This window comes from Mirounga angustirostris, unplaced genomic scaffold, assembly GCF_029215605.1.
Source record: "Mirounga angustirostris isolate CCGP_5_RB_7025 unplaced genomic scaffold, mMirAng1.0.hap1 SCAF_11, whole genome shotgun sequence".
Lineage (NCBI taxonomy): Eukaryota > Metazoa > Chordata > Mammalia > Carnivora > Phocidae > Mirounga > Mirounga angustirostris.
Genome location: NW_026991719.1, coordinates 31119955 through 31140049, shown reverse-complemented (window position 1 = coordinate 31140049; position 20095 = coordinate 31119955).

Genomic DNA, 20095 nt, shown 5'->3' with positions numbered 1-20095 from the left:
ATTGTAGAAGAATGAGTTTAAATGTTCCCTTAAAATAAGGGGCTCATTGATATTCTTATTAAATGAAGTCAGACCACACAGTTCTCAAGGAGAAGAAGGGTTGCTTGAAGCTACTAGTCTAATTCCCTAAAGGTCACAGGGGATAAAACACTACAGAGGTGTCCTTTTTTGCAGAGATTTTTTGGACTGGAATCTATTTTTGCTGAGAAACAGCCAGGATTAGAGCTGTATGCCAAGATATGACTGCTTAGAAGGAATAACTGTAATGATTAAAAACTCAGGAACTCTTGGTCACAAGTGTGTTCTCAGGAGCCAAGCACTATCCACATCTAGGAAACCTACTGTTGCTACATCATTCTCTCACAGGGTCTCGCTTGCCCTAATACACACTGGTGTAATTGTTTTAGCTGCACTTCCAGTTTGGCAGGCCAAGTGATGCTCTCCAGCTTTATATCCCCATGCCTTCTGATTTCCCCCTCTGACTCTTCCTTCTGAGAAAAAGACTTTCATTTCCCTTTTGAAGTATAGGATATTTATCATCCACTTTTCTAGTATATTTTCAGTATCCTCTATTTCAACATAATAAAATCTTCCAATATGAGGAACTATGCAAGGTCCTGTAGGGTCTAGAAAAATGAGTAAGCTTATCCCTGTCCCCAAGCATCTCTATCAGAAAAAGAAAAACGCAGTATAAATTATTCACCTGAAAAATATAATATAGAGAAAATACAATGAGTGTTGAAATGGAGGGGACAAAGAACACGAGAATCAAAGGAAAGCTGCCTGGGATTTTGACATGTGCAGATTACATAGAAATCATTTGAGGTAGAAAAGTCAATATAAGCAAAGAGCAGGAGGTGAGTAAACTTGCATCATATTTAAGTGGCAGCTCAGAATACAGATTAGGATATTTCATAAATACAGGAAGTAGTGAAAGATAAGATTTTAAATATTATGGAGATTATGGAAATCACTGAAGAGTACTTTCTTTTTCAACTACTTATTAGGAAGGCACAGGATCAGTCGCATTTTAGAGTAACTAGTCCACTGGCTATATGAAGGAGGAATTAGATGGGGGGGAGTGTAGTAAGCAGAGCAACAACTACTGAATAAGTGAACATAAAGTGATGTGGGGCCATGATGGCATTGGAGATGGAGAACAGAGAACAAATGTGGGTGTGGTTTTAAGTCCAGATCTGTGGAGCATCACCACTGATTGGATGCAGAATATGAAGGATAGTCAAAGATATGTTTAAGATATCTGAACTGAGTCCCTGTAAAGAGTGAAAGAAAGGAATTGACTTGGTGGTTAAGATAATGAGCTCCATTTTGACCATGTTAAATTGGAGATGGAGCCATGTGGGAACGTTTTGAAAAGCTGGAATGAGGTTGAAGTTATTGAGATGGGTTTGGGAGTCATTTGATGAAGGCCAAGGAAAGACTCTTGGATGAATATAGAGAGTGAGAAGTTGGAAAGGATAATTTCATAAAGGAGCAAAAAAAAAAAAAAAAAAAGATGAAGTGGTAAAACTAGGCTCTCATAGAAGATAAGTGAAGAGATCATGTGTCCAAAAAAGAAAATGACAGGCTGAGGAAGGTGACTATTAAAAACAATTGCATCAAAAATCCTGATCTCAGGTTTATTTTGAGTAACACTTCAAATTGTGGAGATGGATACAAAATGCTTTAATATATAGTCTCTGCTGTCTGCAATCCAGTCAAGGACCTAACTATACATGGCAAACAGCTAAGTGATCTATTAGGGCTATAGATTTGTTAAGTCTCTAAAGCAAGTGGCAGAAATGGAAAACACTAAAGAAATCTAGAGAACAGAGATGGTCAACGGGGATGCAAAAGCTTAGAGGACGTCTCTTAAACAAAAGGGTTGGGGAGTAGATCCAAAAAAAAAAAGAAAAAAAAGATACCTTGGAAGGTTAAACAGTAACTCCTAGACCTACAGTTATTTTAAGCACACTGTTTACTTCCATACAAGGAAACCCAATTGTTAAAATGGCAGCCTCAAATAGTCATGGGAGATGGATGAGGTGGGGACTGCATAACATCAGCATTTGATCTGGCAGGACTGAGAACTGACTGAAATGTCTTTGGCCTGAGCCTTCTGTGAACTCACCCAAGAGCACAAGGTACCAGACAGTCAATCACAGTTTGGAGAAATTTCTTTCCCTAACCACAGATGGTTGTGTGGTGCCATGTTAAAAAAAACAAAAGCAAAAACCCTAGTCTGTGTTTGAAAATTCATAACATGTGACGATTTGTTTTAAATGTGGTGAAAGTAAAAAATTATTTTCCATTTAATAAATAGACACCTACTCATGTGAATAAGGGGCCTTTGTAATGCTTGCCAGTGCTTGCTATTAAATACTCATCCTTCTGTTCCCAGTAGCTCATTGCATTGTGTATGCATTAACACTTTTAGCATTAACTCTAGAGTTAAGATTTTTCACTGATTACCATTTTCTCACACGTTAGTGGCAGTATCTTTTTCAATAGGTCATGGCTGTGATAGTGTCTTCTATGTGATTCCTTGGGACCCTTTGCTTCAATTGTTACATTGGATTGCTAATGGAAATTTTGTCATCATGGAATCACCTAGTGGTTCTGAGAGCAACAACAGATCATTTTGTAACCTCAAGTAGAATTTCTAACAGAACTAAATACTGCTACTTGGCTACAGTCTTAGCAAAATCTGGCAATTGGGGCATTTTGAACTGTCTGTTCAAAGAACTACTGTTCTACAGAATGAAGTACTACCATTTACCTTATGTCTATTTAGACACTTTTAATGAAATAATAACTGTAGTTCTTATGAATGAAAGATGCTGCTGTTTTGCTTTTTTTTTTTTTTTGAGAGGAGCACAGACTTCAGCATATTTGGTAACATTTCTGTTTAATTTTATGTACCATCTAAAGATGCCCTTCACTTTCAAAAAAAAAAAAAGATGCCCTTCACTTTCTGAATGAAATTTAAGAGCTGATTTTGTAATCGTTTGCTAAGGTAAAGAATATTCAATAAAGGCTTGGGACATTGGATGGCCTTTTAGTAATTTTATGTATTCTTAAAATTAATGTGGTGCTCAAGTCTTAAATCTGTATGCACTATTTCAGTGTGTCTAATTTTCAATTTCATTGAATCAGCAAGGAATCATTATTTACAAAGAAGTGTGTGTTTCTTTCAGATGCTACAAATTATTTCTTTAAATTTCAGCATTAAATATTTATCGTTGATGTTGCAAGATTGAAATGCCCATGGACAATAGAAATAGGATAATCTGATATTGTTACATTATGTTTACATTTGTATTTCAGTAGTGTGACCATCAGTCAATAGGTAGATGCTGTGATTAGTGTGAAGCTCAGCACTAAATTCAGAGAAGTGCCAAGGAAACAAAATGAATGTCAAAACAGACAGGCAAACCATCTCCAGTGGAATGGTGACATGGTGCCATAAGCCCTAATGAACAAGGCAATAATCATGTGTCCTGTAAAATAGACCACTTGCCAGACACTATTCTCTCTCTTATATTCATACCTATCTGTTATCACCAAGTAGAATTAATCAAGGACTCTTAACTATGACTCCATCTGCCTGAATCAATAAACACTAAAAATTTTTAAATAAATGTGAGGGCAGGAGATATATGGGAAATCTCTGTACCTTCCCCTTAATTTCACTAGGAACCTAAAACCGCTCTAAAAAATAAAATTTTTAAACTAGATGAGAGCTTCTACTATTATTTAAAACCATTATCAGCATTATTTATTAAGATTAAATGCCCAACATTAAATTTTGCCAGTAATTGCAGCTTACATCTTAACTCCTCCCCGAGGGACAGAGTAGGGAAAAGACATAATAATATAATGATAATGTAGCCAAATACTGAAATGGGATGCTTTTGGACTGTTTTGTTTGGGGATCCAAAGGTCAAGAACCAAGGAATTGTGCCATATATCCCAAAGGTATACAAAGATTGTAGCTGATGAGTGGGGGGCGCCTGGGTGGCTCAGTTGTTAAGCGTCTGCCTTCGGCTCAGGTCATGATCCCAGGGTCCTGGGATCGAGCCCCGCATCGGGCTCTCTGCTCAGCGGGAAGCCTGCTTCTTCCTCTCCCACTCCCCTTGCTTGCTTTCCCTCTCTCACTGGGTCTCTCTCTGACAAATAAATAAATAAAATCTTAAGAAAAAAAATAAAGGGCGCCTGGGTGGCTTAGTTGGTTGAGCGACTGCTTTTGGCTCAGGTCATGATCCTGGAGTCCCTGGATCGAGTCCCGCATCGGGCTCCCTGCTCGGCGGGGGGGCCTGCTTCTCCCTCTGACCCTCCCCCCTCTCATGTGCTCTCTCTCTCTCATTCTCTCTGTCTCAAATAAATAAATAAAATCTTTAAAAAAAAAGAAAAGAAAAAGAAAAAAAATAAAAAATAAATTCTAAAAACTTATTTACAAATGATACAACACACCACTCAAGTAGCAGCACTGGTCATTGTGCTGCAAGCAAGTCTTTTTAGTCATTAATAGGGGAAAAGAGAGCCCTTTCTTTACTTCAGAAATAATAGCAATATAATTCAATTCTGTTAATATTTATTTAGGACCTGCAGTGTGCCTAATATATTAGTGGAAGTTGATATTGATTATATAAAGCATATATGGAAATGTGCAGATTTTATGTTTTCCTTCCATCCATAGTTTTAAGTACAATGACCTCAATATCATATTTACATGTGCGGTTATATAAAGAAGTCTTCAAAAGCCTATATTTCACTATTTCAAAATAGTAAAATATTAAAAACACATTTAATAATGTTAAGATATGAAAATATCTTAAATTTTTTTTTAAAGATTTTATTTACTTATTTGACAGAGAGAGACAGCGAGAGAGGGAACACAAGCAGGGGGAGTGGGAGAGGGAGAAGCAGGCTTCCTGCTGAGTAAGGAGCCCAATGTGGGGCTCCGTCCCAGGATCCTCAAAGGCAGACATCTAATGACTGAGCCACCCAGGAGTCCCGAAAATATCTTAAAATTTAAGGACTAATGCGCATAAATAATGGAAAATTTAAAGTCAGAATTATAATGGTCTGCAAATTATTTGCTTGTCCACCTGGAAAACCCAGAATTAGTCATTGAAAACCCATTAGAACTCAGAAGAGAGCTTAGTGATATTGCCATTTGTTAAACAAACTGGTAAAAATCAATAGCTCTCCTGTATGCCAGCAATAAACAGGCCATTTAATAAAAATTACTACTTCAATAGCAAAAGCATATAAAAATAACTAGAATAAGTTTAATAAGATATGGACCAATACTACATTAAGAAAACAAAATAACTTCCATATTGATATAAAAGAAAATTTAATAAAAGGAATTACATAACATATTTCATTTTGGATAAACTCAAATGTATAAATGTCAGTTGGCTCCAAGCTAATTTGTAAAATTTATGAAATTTAATACCAATAGGAATTTTAAAGGAAGCTGATAAAATCATTTTAAAATTGACTTGGAAAAATAGGTGGTGAAAACAGGACAACATTGAGGATAACGAAATAGTGAAGCAGGCAGCAACTTATTATTCAAAATATTTTAAAATATATTATGAAGTGAAAATGGTTTAAAACTTTTGCACAAATAGACATAAAAATAGAACATAAAACTCTGAACAATGCAAGTACATATAATAGAAGTTCAATGTCATAGTGCTTCTCTGCGAACTAATTAAGCTTCTAAGAACAGTGACACTTTTAATCATGATATAAGTTTCATTGCTTGTAATATCTATGCAAAAACAGGAAAACAGGGAATGAGGCAGGCAACCAACCACCACATTCCAGGATAATCAGTTATTGTGTAGAAAATGTATCTTTTGGTGAGTTCTTACGTATTTATTTTGGTTTTATTATATTACATGTGGCACTCTAGTCTGCAAAACTGTGGGTTCCTTCCATCAATCCAGATATTAGACACCCTACAGGTATCCTCACAATATTTAGCTTTAACTCAAAATGCTTTAAAAAATCCTTAATGTCCTTGAGTTCTTTGATGGCAAGCAGACTCAGGGCTATTTACAAAAGAACCAGAGCTAGTCTACAGCATTACGTAAGGAAAGCATGTCTGGATAAGGCAAAATGACACAGAGATTTTACTTATACTCTGTTCTTCGATATTGTTAAGAAGAAAAACCACAGGCTCACAATGGAGTCACTTATATTATGAGCCCCATGTCGGTAAACCTGACTGCAGTTTCAACCCCTCTCCCAGGAATGTAACCTTTACGAGTCAACGTGGAATTTCCTGGGCAGCACTATGAAATTTATGGATAGATCTCTTCCTTTCCCCTTAGGAGGACGACCTTGCCTGAAACAATGCATTCTTTGCTAATAATTCTCTTTTTTCCACCCCACTCCCTGGATACCTTTAAAAACCTTTCCTTTTCTACAGCTTGATGGAGCTCCATCAATGCTGCCTGATTCATTAATTGTTCAATAAAGCCAATGTAATCTTTTAAATTACCCAGTTAAACTTTTGTTGTTTAGCAATATAATTTGCTTTAACTTTGACTGAGTATTTGACAAACCCATGATTAATAATATAATAATAACTAACATTTGTTGAATGCCAGGAAAGGACTGAGCATGTGACATATATGTTTCCTTTAGTCCTCACAACAAACAACGTGATTAAATATTATCACTACTATTATTAAACTTATGGAGAAAATGAAGCACAAAGAGTTTTAAGTTACTTTCCTGGAACATATAATTAATAAAGAGTCTACCTGGGTTTAAATTGAGGCAGTTCGACTCCAGAGCCCATGATTTTTATCATTGTGGGCTACTGCTTCTTCATAATATTAACATTAGACTTTTTTAACTTAGACCTCTAAGTTCTCACAAACTCTCTTCCTGTTGCAGCCACGGAAGTGTTTTGTCAAACCTGGGTGCATATAAAAATCACCTGGAGAGCTTAAATAATTACAGGTGTCTGGGACCGATCCCAAATCAACTGAGATTGGTAGGGGGTATCCTCAGCACCTGTAGTTTGCAAAAGCTGTCCAGGTGATTCTGATGCACAGTGAGGGTTGCAAACCACTGACTTGGGGAAATATAGAATTAGAGATAAAATTAAATAGTACTTTCCTGGTTGCCTTATAAGATAACTTATGTATGCAATAAATTACATAGTTTATATCTTTTATACTTGTAATGTGATATACTTCTTACCATTTATTTTTTATTAATTTCCCATGATGTACATAGGCCTAAATATTTGTTTCAATTTTGGTAAAATTATATACCCATCATGGCAGCCCCAAACGATCTCCTCTTCCCTTTGATCTTCTCTAGCATTTATTGTCTTCACCATTTAGCAGCTAGTTATGTAAGGTCTCGCAACAATTCTGTTTTCACTTGGAACAAAATTTGGGGGATAATTTTAAAAATTGGAAGAATAACTCTGAAAATATAATGCACACTCAATATTTACAATTCAAAGATGGCAGAAAAGTAAAAAAAAAAGATATCACCATGCATGATTCATCAACTTTTTTGTTGAGTGAACAGCATTATAGGCTTTTCCTCTGCTTACATGCAGTAGATGAGTGAATGGATAGAAACCTAGATTTCTTTTCCTTTTATTTTCCCAGCTTTATTGAGATATAATTGACATATAACATTGTGTAAGTTTAAAGTGTAGAGTGTGATAATTTGATACATATATATGTTGTGAAATGATCACCATAATGAGGTTAGTTAACCCATCTACCACCATATAAGTACAACTGTGTGTGTGTGATGAGACCATTTGAGATCTAATCTCTCAGCAATTTTTAAGTATATAACATGGTGGTGTTAACTCTAGTCACCACGCTGTATATTAGATCTGCGGGACTTCTTTATCTTACACCTGGAAGTGTGTACCCTTTGACTATCAACTTCCCATTTCCCCAACTTCCCAGCCCCTGGCAACCACCACTCTGCTTTCTGTTTCTATGAGTTTGACTTTTTTGTTTTAGATTTCACATATAAGTGAGATTGTACAGTATTTATCTTTCTCTGTACTCAGGACAGGTGTGGGGAAAATGGTATCTTTGGCAAGAAGCTAGATTTCAGTTAAGTATCATTGCTCAAAGAATGTTTCCTGGGTTTCAGTATGATATGTCTCCATGAAACTTGAATTTTAGTAATTCAAAATCTTACCTTTGAGGTTTTTATTTACTTGCTTGTTTGTGTGTTTTTGTTTCTCATTCCCTGTCCAGGGAGGACAGTAACATCTTTGGTGGAAGTAAAGGTGAACTGGCCATTGTGAAAATCTTATCCCAGGGTCCAAGCATTACAGCCTACTTCACTTCAGTCCCGAACTGCCACTTTGTGCAGAGGATTCTTCATGTCCCAGTTTGACCCCCAGAAATGTTGGCTGTAGTTTATTTCAGTATTTACATATCTCCTTTTAAGACACATTTTTTCGATCCAAATATTCTATGCTATATTGTTCTTTTTTAAGTTTGTGTATCCTATGAGTACTGATAACTTTTATTATTATAGACTATAAGTATAGGGTTTAAAGAAAATGTGTTTCTGCCAGAGTTGGAGATTTAAGAAAAAAATTTGTTTACATTTGGGATCCTAGCATAAAAGCAAGCCTTGGGAAGTTAGAACCTCGGAAAGATTTAGCTAAATCCAGAGGTATGTATTTGCATTTTAACAGAAAATGAGACCTTGGAGACATTCTCTAGGCTGTAGAATCTTGGGACATCAGGATTTGTTGGGCCCTGAGAAAGATTTGTTTATATTCCAAAGGTTAGGGTGAGGGTGTGGGTTTTGTTTCTATCCCATCTCCATAGAGCAAAGGTTTTTCTCCATCATTTCAAGAGGGGAAGAAAGGTAGCTGTCTCTTGCTCCTGTATAAAAGCAGGAAAAAAATCCATTTTTCTCCATTCTTCACTGATTGAATAGCTTTAAATTTGTAAGTATAGGACATTTGACTTGGCTTTCAGTAGGTCACTTGAGGAGTAAGAATCAGGGTGTGACAAACAATATGATTTTTATTTGCATTTAAGTGAATTTGTATTTTATTTTTTAAAATTTTTAAAAATTTACTTTATTATGTCATGTTAATCACCATACATCATTAGCTTTTGATGTAGTGTTCCATGATTCATTGTTTGCGTATAACACCCAGTGCTCCATTCAGTACGTGCCCTCTTTAATACCCATCACCAGGCTAACCCATACCCCCATCCCCCTCCCTTCTAGAACCCTCAGTTTGTTTCTCAGAGTCCATAGTCTCTCATGATTCGTCTCCCCCTCCGATTCCCCCCCTTCATTTTTCCCTTCCTGCTATCTTCTTTTTTTTTTTTTAACATATAATGTATTATTTGTTTCAGAGGTACAGGTGTGTGATTCAACAGTCCTACACAATTCACAGTGCTCACCATAGCACATACCCTCCCCAGTGTCTATTCTGAGCGAAATAAGTCAATCAGAGAAAGACATGTATCATATGATCTCACTGATATGAGGAATTCTTAATCTCAGGAAACAAACTGAGTGAATTTGTATTTTAAATGAATGATAAGTCTGTGTCTGAGCCAGAACGTGTCATGTGAGCATTCAGGATGAAATTAATAAAGATGACTGTTAAAAGCACAATAGCGAGTTTTAGTCCCATTTTCTCTGTGTGTGTGTGTAAGTGTGTGTGTGTGTGTGTGCATACATGACTGAACAATGCTGCATAATTGACAGGTTATTATGAAAGTTCTCCATGAAATTGTATTTAGCATGGCCATATACAATTGAGTGCCTTTATAACATGCATTCTATAACCATCTTATGAATAATCTTTATTACTCTACTTCTTTGTATTATTGCTTTGTTCATACATTTTTAATGTCTGAATTGAAAAAGAATTTTCATGGGATATTATTACAGAGTGGAAACTAAAATATGGCTCCATATAAATCTACTGCATTTCTAAAAATATGTAGAAGTATGTATACCCAAGTGTGCATAATTAGAAAGTAGTCTTAGTGAGAAGTCTGGGTTTCATAAGCCAAGAGAATGAAGGTTGAGCACTTTATTAACCTTACTCATGCTGTAAGAATAAATTTAAAAAGCACAATGGCATTCATATAGATGCAGTATTATCATTTTCTGTTTTAGTAGTAAAAGGAAAGTTTTTCATTTTTGTCAGTTTTTAATTAAGTATATGTGTGTCAAACTCTACAGTAATAGCATACATCCTTGTATTTGGGCCTCCTTGTTATAATTCTACTTGGCCTTTCACATCAAGTTGCTAAGAGCAATTAGCAAAAATGTTTTTTATGCTTACTATTTTGAGCCCTTTGCTCTTTGGGGGAAATTTGATGATATAAAAATGATTCCTGCCTTTGAAGTATATACAGAATGATTGGGAGACATACAGAAGAAAGAGTAGAATTAAGATAAGGGAAGAGATCAATTTAATCTAAATTTATCAACCAAAGACTTTTTGATGAGGCAGGAATTATTTGGGTTCCTAAAGGATGTATTAGATTTGGATCAGAAGTAGAGAGAGAAGATGTTTGCTAGGAGGGAATGGCGTGGCTAGATTATAGAGTGTGTACAAATGATATACATTTAGGAAATTGTGTGGATAGGTTGTTGAAGTTTGGGATTAGAAAATTATATATGACATGACACTTTAGGTCTCCTCAGCTCTTGCACCATTTGTGTTTCCAAAGCTAGGCCTGGATTATTTTCAGTTGGTAACTTGACTGCGTGTCATTAAGACATAACAGATTTTCATTTCATGGAAGTGTGGAGAGCTCCCTGTACGTTGACAATGACAGAGTTGATGAAGTGTATGTCTTTGAATCCCTGCTTCACATCAATCCCAAAGCTTCTTTTCTATAATTACCATCCACCAGCTCCCCCCTTTCCTAGGAGATCCTAAGCACTTTATAAACTGATGGAAAGAATACCTCCTTTCTCTGAAGCTGGCCTCTTTTTTACTGTAACTTACATTCTGGTTATTTATTGTCCCTGATGTCATTCCTCTGCATTTTTTGAATTTTATCTCAAATCCAATCCCCTTTATAATTTACCTTGTTTATCAGTATAATTACCTTTTCAGGCTTATTATAATATCTCTCTGGGGAAAAGGACATCCCCCAAACACTCCTGTCTAATCTGCCTGAATTGTTGCTCTTGTCATATTATCCCTTGTTCAGAAACGAAGTCCCTTGCGCTGGTATCCGAGCCCTCCACAACATGACCTCAGTCTCCTCACCCACTTGTCTCTTAGTTTCTTTTGCATAAGTCAAAGGGTACTTCTTCCCTGAACAAACACTATCTCTTTGCCTTATACTCATTCCCTTTCTGATAGAATACGCCTTTTCCCTTGCCCCAAACACAACCATTTCAAAATTCTAACATTCTTATTCTGGGCACCTGGCTCAGTTGGTAGAGCATGCGAGTCTTGATCCTGGGGTCGTGAGTTCGAGCCCCATGTTGGGCATTAGAGATTACTCAAAATTCTAGCATTTTTCACTGCCTATCTCAAAGGCCACTTCCTCCCTTGGAAGCCTCCCTTGGGCTTTTGCTTAAATAACCTTGTCATCTTTTACCTAATAACACAGTAGTTTGTCTACTTGTCATTGTCCTTTTATTTGATTACAGATTTCTTTAGAGCAGAGATGATGTCTTAGTCACTTTAATCATTATTTATAGTGTACAGTATTCTTTCTCACATCTGACTGGCTTTTATGGGGTCTTTGAGACTTTGAGGTCAGCGTTATTTTTAGAACACCCCTAATTCATTTTTTAACTCTTCTGATTTATCTTTTAACACTGAGGCTAAGGTCTTGTGATTGATCTAAATATACTGTTTGCTGGGTCTACATTTCACTGTCATTGCCAGTTAGTGACTTTTTAAAGTAATACAATGTTTCAACTAGGTTACAACCCTTTATTTTTTTTAAGATTTATATATTTATTTTAGAGAGAGAGAGAGAGCATGAGCAGAGGGAGAGGGAGAGACGCAGACTCCCCGCTGAGTGCGGAGCCCTCAGGGGGGTGAGGTTCATCCCACGACCCTGAGATCATGACCTGAGTGGAAATTAAGAGTCCCAGATGCTCAACTGACTGAGCCACCCAGGTGCCCCTGTTTCAACTCTTTTGATATATTTTAATTAATCTGTATAACTTTTTAGTTCATATTTTTCTTATTTGAAACTAGGCCACTGATACCTGTGACCCAAATCCAATCCTGATGCTCATGCTTTTTGTCTCCATTTGTGCAAGTTTCCCTATACACCTTCCCAAGAAGAAAACCCTTTTCATTTTACTTTCTCACCTCTGTGCTGTTGCAGGTATAGCTGTAGGGCCCTAAGGACACTTGTTGTTTTAGATTTTTTTTTATAAGCCCAAATTCACTGTAAGTACCTAGATGATGCTCCCTCTAGGTGAAAGGTTTAGAAGTGTGAAAGAAACTTGTTTTTCTTTATTTTTTTAAAAAGCTTTATTGAGGTATAATTGATATACAAAGAACTGTAGATGGTGTGTATAATTTGATGAGTTTTGACATAGGCAAACACCTGTGATACCATCACCACATTCAAGGTAACGGACATATCCAACATCCAGTGTGTATAAAGTTTCAGTGATGAAACTTTATAGTTTCACTATAAATTCACTAGATGAATAAGTTCTAACGATCTGCTGTATAGCACAATGCATATAAATAACAATATGGCACTGTGCATTCAACATCTGTTAAGAGGGTAGATCTCATGTTAAATGTTCTAACCACAAAAAGAATAAAGGACACTACAAGAAAATGTCTCACTTAATAAGAATCACCACCTGCAATGAAATAACCATCCTTTCATTTCCATGCATGAAATGGATGGCTTTGGGGAAACAGATGATCAAAGTTCAGAGGTTTTGAAAGTTCTTGAAAATCCTTCAAGACCACTCAAGATCCATTTCATGCACTAGAGGACTGACACTGTAAGTGGAAACATGTGATCTGAACTTTCCTTTGGGGAGCAGTTTATACACCCAATTGGATTGATTCAACTGAGGACATAAAAGGGAAATAATGGAAGTGCTCTTAAACTGGGCTAATTAACCACTAAAGATTTTTATATGTGCTGGTAACTGTGTAGAAATATACTTTTCAATTCACAGAAGAAATTGAAAGTACAATTTTTGAGTCCAGTGGTAATAATATTTCTATATAAATATACTCATGTTTATAGGTGTCCTCTTGGGAGGGAAAATATCTTGTCAAGGAACACTGATCTCAATTTTTTTCCAACCATTTGTATCTTATTAGCACTTAGGAAATATTTTCTAGCATAATTTTTAAATTGTTTATCTAAAATTGTCCCTTCACTAGTTTTCATAAAATCATCAACCAGATGTATAGGTCTCTTTGTACTGCTTTCTCAGGACAGAATGGGCTGATATAGCCTTATTCTGTGTAATAATTAATTTACCACGTTAGTATAATTCATGTTTATTCCTTTCCATCAGGCTATGTTGGGTATTCTTACTCATATTTTATAGAGAGGAAAATAATTTCACACCTTTGTGGCAAAACTTGTTGATATTTTTTCTGATGATCTTTGATTTGTAATTGTCATCTTCTTCAAAAATAATTATGCAGGCTCTGTGAGGTGGTGGGTGAGGGTTTACAAGTTTTAAGTTATAAATCAGAAAAGAATATGTTCTTGTCTCAAAAGGGCTTGCTTTAGGAAAAGAAAGCAACCACCTTCTGATTTTCTGCTAGTAAACATTAAGATATATTTTCTTGTATTGAATTTTTTTTCCATTTTAGTTTGGAGAAAAGAAATAATATTTATTTGAATTTTTTTTTTCAACAGCATTTCCTAGGATAATTCTTTAAGTGCTGTGCTATTTAAGGGCTTGGGGTCCTCAGGCTAACTGGCCTAGAGCTGTAATTAATTCACTTATTTATTTATTTATTTGCAGGGGGTGGGGGAGGAGGGAGCACAAGCAGGGGGAGCAGCAGGCAAAGGGGGAGGGAGAAGCAGACTCCCTGCTGAGCAGGGAGCCAGATGCAGGGCTAGATCCCAGGCAGATGTTTAACCGACTAAGCCACCCAGGTGCCCCAGAATTAGAAGTATTCTTAAACTTACGAGTGACTGGAGAAGACTGATCAGATTAAGAAATTAAGTCTTATTACAGTTAATTTATTACAAGTTCTCTGTTGCTATCTACATATTTGCATTTCTTTATATCATTAAAATATTTAATACCAATGCCAGCTAATGTTTAAACTTAAATTTTAACTGTGATGTTAAAAATCAAATTAAAGTATATTTAAGTGGACGGGCGCCTGGGTGGCTCAGTTGGTTAAGCAACTGCCTTCGGCTCAGGTCATGATCCTGGAGTCCCGGGATCGAGTCCCGCATCGGACTCCCTGCTCAGCGGGGAGTCTGCTTCTCCCTCTGATCCTCCCCCTCTCATGCTCTCTGTCTCCCATTCTCTCTCTCAGATAAAAAAAAAAAAAAAAAATCTTTAAAAAAATAATTAAAAAAAAGTATATTTAAGTGGAAACATGCTTTCTTTCCCCATTTACCTTTTTACCAGAAATAATGCTTAGGCTTCAAAGCTACTAATGAGAGCACCGGGTGATGTAGGGAAGTGTTGAATCACTGTATTGTAACCCTGAAACTGACATTACACTGTATGTTAACTAACTGGAATTTAAATAAAAACTTCAAAAATATTTTTAAAAGACTATAGATTGAGATTATACAGATATGGCTTTTATTTTTCACAAATGTAGAGTAGGTTTCTTTGAGAGAAAATTTAAAAATTAAAAAAATGTAATATAAAGCATCAGTTATAACACCTCTTGACTTTAAATCGCATTTAAAAAAATAACCTTTTTGGAAATTGCTAACTGAAGTCTTAGGCGCAGTTTGCCCCTGTGAACCAACACCATGAAATGACAGTGCCTAAGTCATAGATTGCCATTATTACCAAACCTTTCAACCGTCTAGAATATAGAAAAATCTCAAAAGGTAGCTATTATATTTGAAAAAAATATTTCTGTACACATGTATGACTAATGGAAATATAAAATGTTGGCCCCAGAAAAAAACTAGCGATCACGTTGTTCAGTAGTTTTGATACTGGTTTTCTAAAAACTGAACTGTTATATACATTTTTTTTCTTTTTAAGACAAAATTTACAAAGAAGCCCAGTAGTTAAAATAAAAATGTCTTTCACAGCAAAAGAGGAATGGAGACCACATTTTTTGTTTTCCTTCTCTTGAACAGTTTCCCTTCTCCCCTACCCACCTTTACCCACTCCATGAAATACTAAATTTCGGTGGAACAGGTGTGTTCAATGTCTTTGTGTCGTTACACATAATTAGACTGAGTGGCTTCCTTAAGATCTCAGAGCTGGTTAGGGAAGTTTCAGGGTTATCAGCTAATAATTCATGTTTAGTCTACTATGATTTTTTAAATTTCCCTCCTAAAAATGGAAACCAGCAACTTAAATCTTGTTATTACTGATCAATATGGGAATTAAAATTATCTGATATCATACGAACAAAAGAAAAAATCCTGCCCTCATCATTAGTGATATTTATAGGTCTTTGAGCAACCTGGCTGAAACACTGTCTTGGAGTTGGAAACGCTCACACCAGGATGGTATGTGATACTTCTTGCATTGGGCTCCTCACATCCCCATCACCAAATCAGTTCAAAAAGGAAGAGTACTATCTCCATAGGTTCTGAATCCAATCTGCAAATCTCTGCACCTTAGGTTAACCCTCTCTGTCAGCCAGTATCTGTTGGCAATGCAGGCCAGTGACCATAGTCATAAGATACCTACTCTCTGGTGGATGCCACAAACTCAGGAAACATGAGAAGCAGTCTGTGCTGGGGACGCCACCGAGATTATTTTAGGAGACATGTCCACAGCTAGCCCTTTATCTGAAGAGCAACTGAGGAATTTAGTACTAGGATAGCCCGTTAAGTTTCCTCCTTGTTGTTCTTGCATGCTGCCTCCCACTGCTCATTGGTACTTCTGGCCTGTCTCAGCTGTCTATCATTACTCACTAACATTCATGTAGCCTGGACCTCAAGAGACAGGGTGCACAGTGCACAGAGGATGAAATGCCTATTGCCAGCAGGAATCAAGACAGATCCCAGCCCTGATACACAGGCAAATGTTCAGTGGACCACAAGAGTAGTCAAAACATGTAGCTTTCCCAGAATCCACTAGTAACATTATCATTATTATTATTATTATTATTGGATGATGTAGGAGAGACTGCTATCTTTGGCCTAACAGTACATGCAGGACTTCTACAGAATGGTGGGTGTTTCTGGTCCTTTCATCCAGTAACTTCCACACTTAGATAACCATATAGGTTCCAGCTGTTAATGGTGATTCAGAGATTTCCCAAGCCTATCCATGTGTATTGTCTTGGGCCCTCCATGCAGATTCCCCACTCTCTCTTCTTCTCATCCTTTCTCCCCTACACTGAACTCTGGATTCAGAATTTTTTTTTTTAAACCATTAAGCTATTTTTTTTTTAAGATTTTATTTATTTATTTATTAGAGAGCGAGCGAGAGAGAAACAGCATGAGAGAGGAGAGGGTCAGAGGGAGAAGCAGGCTCCCCGCTGAGCTGGGAGCCCGATGTGGGACTCGATCCCAGGACTCTGGGATCATGACCTGAGCCGAAGGCAGTCGCTTAACCAACTGAGCCACCCAGGCGCCCCTGGATTCAGAATTTTGACTACCAACCTGGTCTGGGCTCTCTGGACTTGGATTTCCATGTAGTCTCTCTCATGAACCCTGGACATTGCTCTTTCTCTGGATCTTCATCTGTCACTAAATGTAAGTGTCTTGTCTGGCTCCATTCACAGTCAACTGGCCATTTTGAATTCTTGCTTTTCAAATTGCTTTTGATTTATAAAATAATACATGTGTGAGTGCTTATGGTATTAACATGCCTTAATTTGTGAGAATATGAACTGGTAGAGTATTTTGGGGATGAAATTTTGGCAATATTTATAAAAATTTACAATCTCCAGATACTCTCCACTTTAACCTAATTTCTACCTTCTATCAGACCAATAAACTTTAGCCCAATAAGTTGTGTTCAAAATATTTCAGTTCTTTAAGTCATAGCAAGAAACAGGAAACAAATTATGTGTCTGTCTGAAGGACATGGTTAGGGGCACCAGGGTGGCTCAGTCAGTTAAGCATCTGATTTTGGGTTAGGTTGTGGTCTTGGGGTTGAGGTCTTGGGGTCAAGCCCTGCATCCAGACTCCACAGGGAGTCTACTTGTCCCTCTCCCTCAGCCTCTGCTCCTCCCCCTGCTTGTGTTCTCTTTCTCTCTCAAATAAATGAATAAAATCTTTAAAAAAAAAAAAAGGACATGGTTAAATTAATCATGACACATACATGCTATGGGAGCAGTTATAAAAGTAAAGCAGATCTATATGTGTTGTCATGGAAAGATCTTGCATTCACGTTAAGAGTGAAAGACTTACAGCAGAATAACATGTATATCATGACCCATTATATTTTAAAATCATAGATAATTTTATAAACAGCTATGTTGAGAAAGTCTACAATTAGCTTTAAAATAATATACTAGATTAATCATGGCTATCTCTGAGACCGTGGCTGAATTATGAAGGACTATTGTAAAGGTGGAGATAGTGATTTTTCTGTATTTTTAACATTTTTGCACCAAGAATATGTGCATTATCAGCTTTGTCATTAAAATATTTAAATAAGCCTAACAGCAAAAATAATAGCTGTGTATGAATTAAATTTTATGCTAGTCTATGGAAGAGAAAACATCTGAAATCTGAATGGCTTAACATCACAAAAGTATATTTCTTGCACACATAAAATCTGATTGATTTGGCAAGGAATCTTCACTACCAGGTAACACAGAGATCTAAGCTGCTTCCATCCTGTACTTTGACAACTCAACATAGGGTCCCCATGTTTGCTGCTGAATGGAAGGAAGGACGTTATGGTGGCATCCTGGCTCTCAAATGCTTTGGCCTGTGACAAACATTGTTTCTGTTCATATTTCAGCAGCAAGGGCTGGTCATAAGATCCTTTCTAACTATAAGTGAACTGGATAATGTAATCCTCCCATGTACCCAGGAAAGAGTGGAAGACAAGTTGTGGATGAACACTTGTAGTCTCTACCATAAACTCTTACATAGTAGGGGCCTGGTAGAGAGCAACCACTAGAATTTGTAAGGTCAATGACCCTTTTCATTTCCTGGTGGAATTTCTGAGGAGGCAAAATATTCTCGGCAATTCCCCAACTTCGTGAGATCTTATGATTTAATAGGTCTTTTCCAATACAGAGTCACATATATTTTTCAAAAGGACCTTGTAAATCTTTGCAGGAAGTGTTTGCCATACTTCACTTTTTCAAATGCACCATTATACACTGTCCTTTTCAATAACCACTATGATCTCAGTACACTGAGAATTTTCTCCTTACTCTTGGTGCATTGATAAAACTTTACCTTATGGATCTCTGCTATCTATCACCTAACTGAAAATGCCTGGACATCTGCACAAATGCAATTATGCACATTGAAAACCGAAATTCTTTCTATTCTATCTATTCTATCATCTATCTATCTACCTACCTATCTATCTATCATCTACCTATCTATCCATCTATATCTATCTATCATCTACGGATCTATCATCTACCTATCTATCTCTATCATCTATTATCCAAAGGTAATTCCAAGGAACTTAGGTAATTCTACCTCCTAGAAGGACTCGAGAATTTACAGAAACTGAGACACTGTAGATGTTTGCTTACTTAGTTATTTCAATCATCTCTCCTCATCTATCACTTATAGGAAAGTCTTTGGTCTTTAACCACCAAGTTAGGCTCACTCATTGCTGTATGTGTCCAGTAGCCCCCTTAGCCCCCTCACCCTCTCAGCCTCATCTTGCCCTACATCCAAATTTAGCTTAAAATGAACTTTCACTGAAGAAATGGGAGTTTTTTTCTTTTTCTTTTTTTTTTTTTAAGAAACAAAGGGAAGTTCAGCTTTTATTAGGTTTTAGCGAAAATTTGGGAGGTTTGTTTCGAACAAAAGTTCACTGGAGAAGAATTTGAGGTTGTGGTGGTTTCTCACTGGCTGCAAGCAGTGGTTAGCACATTGCTAGGGCAGAGGGGGATCTTCCTTTTTCTTAAAAGCAGAAGATAAACTCCTATGTGAAAAGTGTTCTCTCTTGTCAAGATAATTCTTATCTTCCTTCTTCCTGTTGGTTATACAGGCTGCAAGGAGTGGTACTGGCATGAACGCTTTCCCTTCAGGGTTTCTGGACTTCATTTTATTTTATTTTACTTTTTATTTAAATTCAATTAGCCAACTTATAGTACATCATTAGTTTCAGATGTAGGGAGTTTTATTCTTATACTCAAATAATAAATCCCATTAAAATTCTACTGCAAATATCAAAATCCCATCTCTTGAAGATATAGCACCCAAACTAGTAGATTCTTTGCCAAATCAGACTACACTCACCAGATCATTTAGAAATCATTTTTTTAAAGATTTTATTTATTTATTTGACAGAGAGAGAGAGAGAGCGAGAGAGGGAACACAAGCAGGGGGAGTGGGAGAGGGAGAAGCAGGCTTCCCGCAGAGCAGGGAGCCCGATGCGGGGCTCGATCCCAGGATCCTGGGATCATGACCTGAGCCGAAGGCAGACGCTTAACGACTGAGCCACCCAGGCGCCCCTAGAAATCATTTTGAGAATGTGATAAAGACACCCAGTGATGATGACCAGGTCTAAGTTTCACTGTCAAAATGACCTTTTGTGTGGAATGGGATATTGCTAGGTACCATGGTGAGGGATGGGGGTTCCACAGTGAGGGATGGAATTGCCAGGGAACTGGAATACTCTAGGTCAGGGAAAGGGCAAATGAATCTGGGCTGTTCAACTGAGAGCAGGGTGCAGATATCAGAGGAGGATGCAGTGAAGAGCTGGTCAACAGATTCAGGTTCCAATCTGGACAAGAGAGTATACTGGAGAACACCTGGGGAAGGGTACTGTA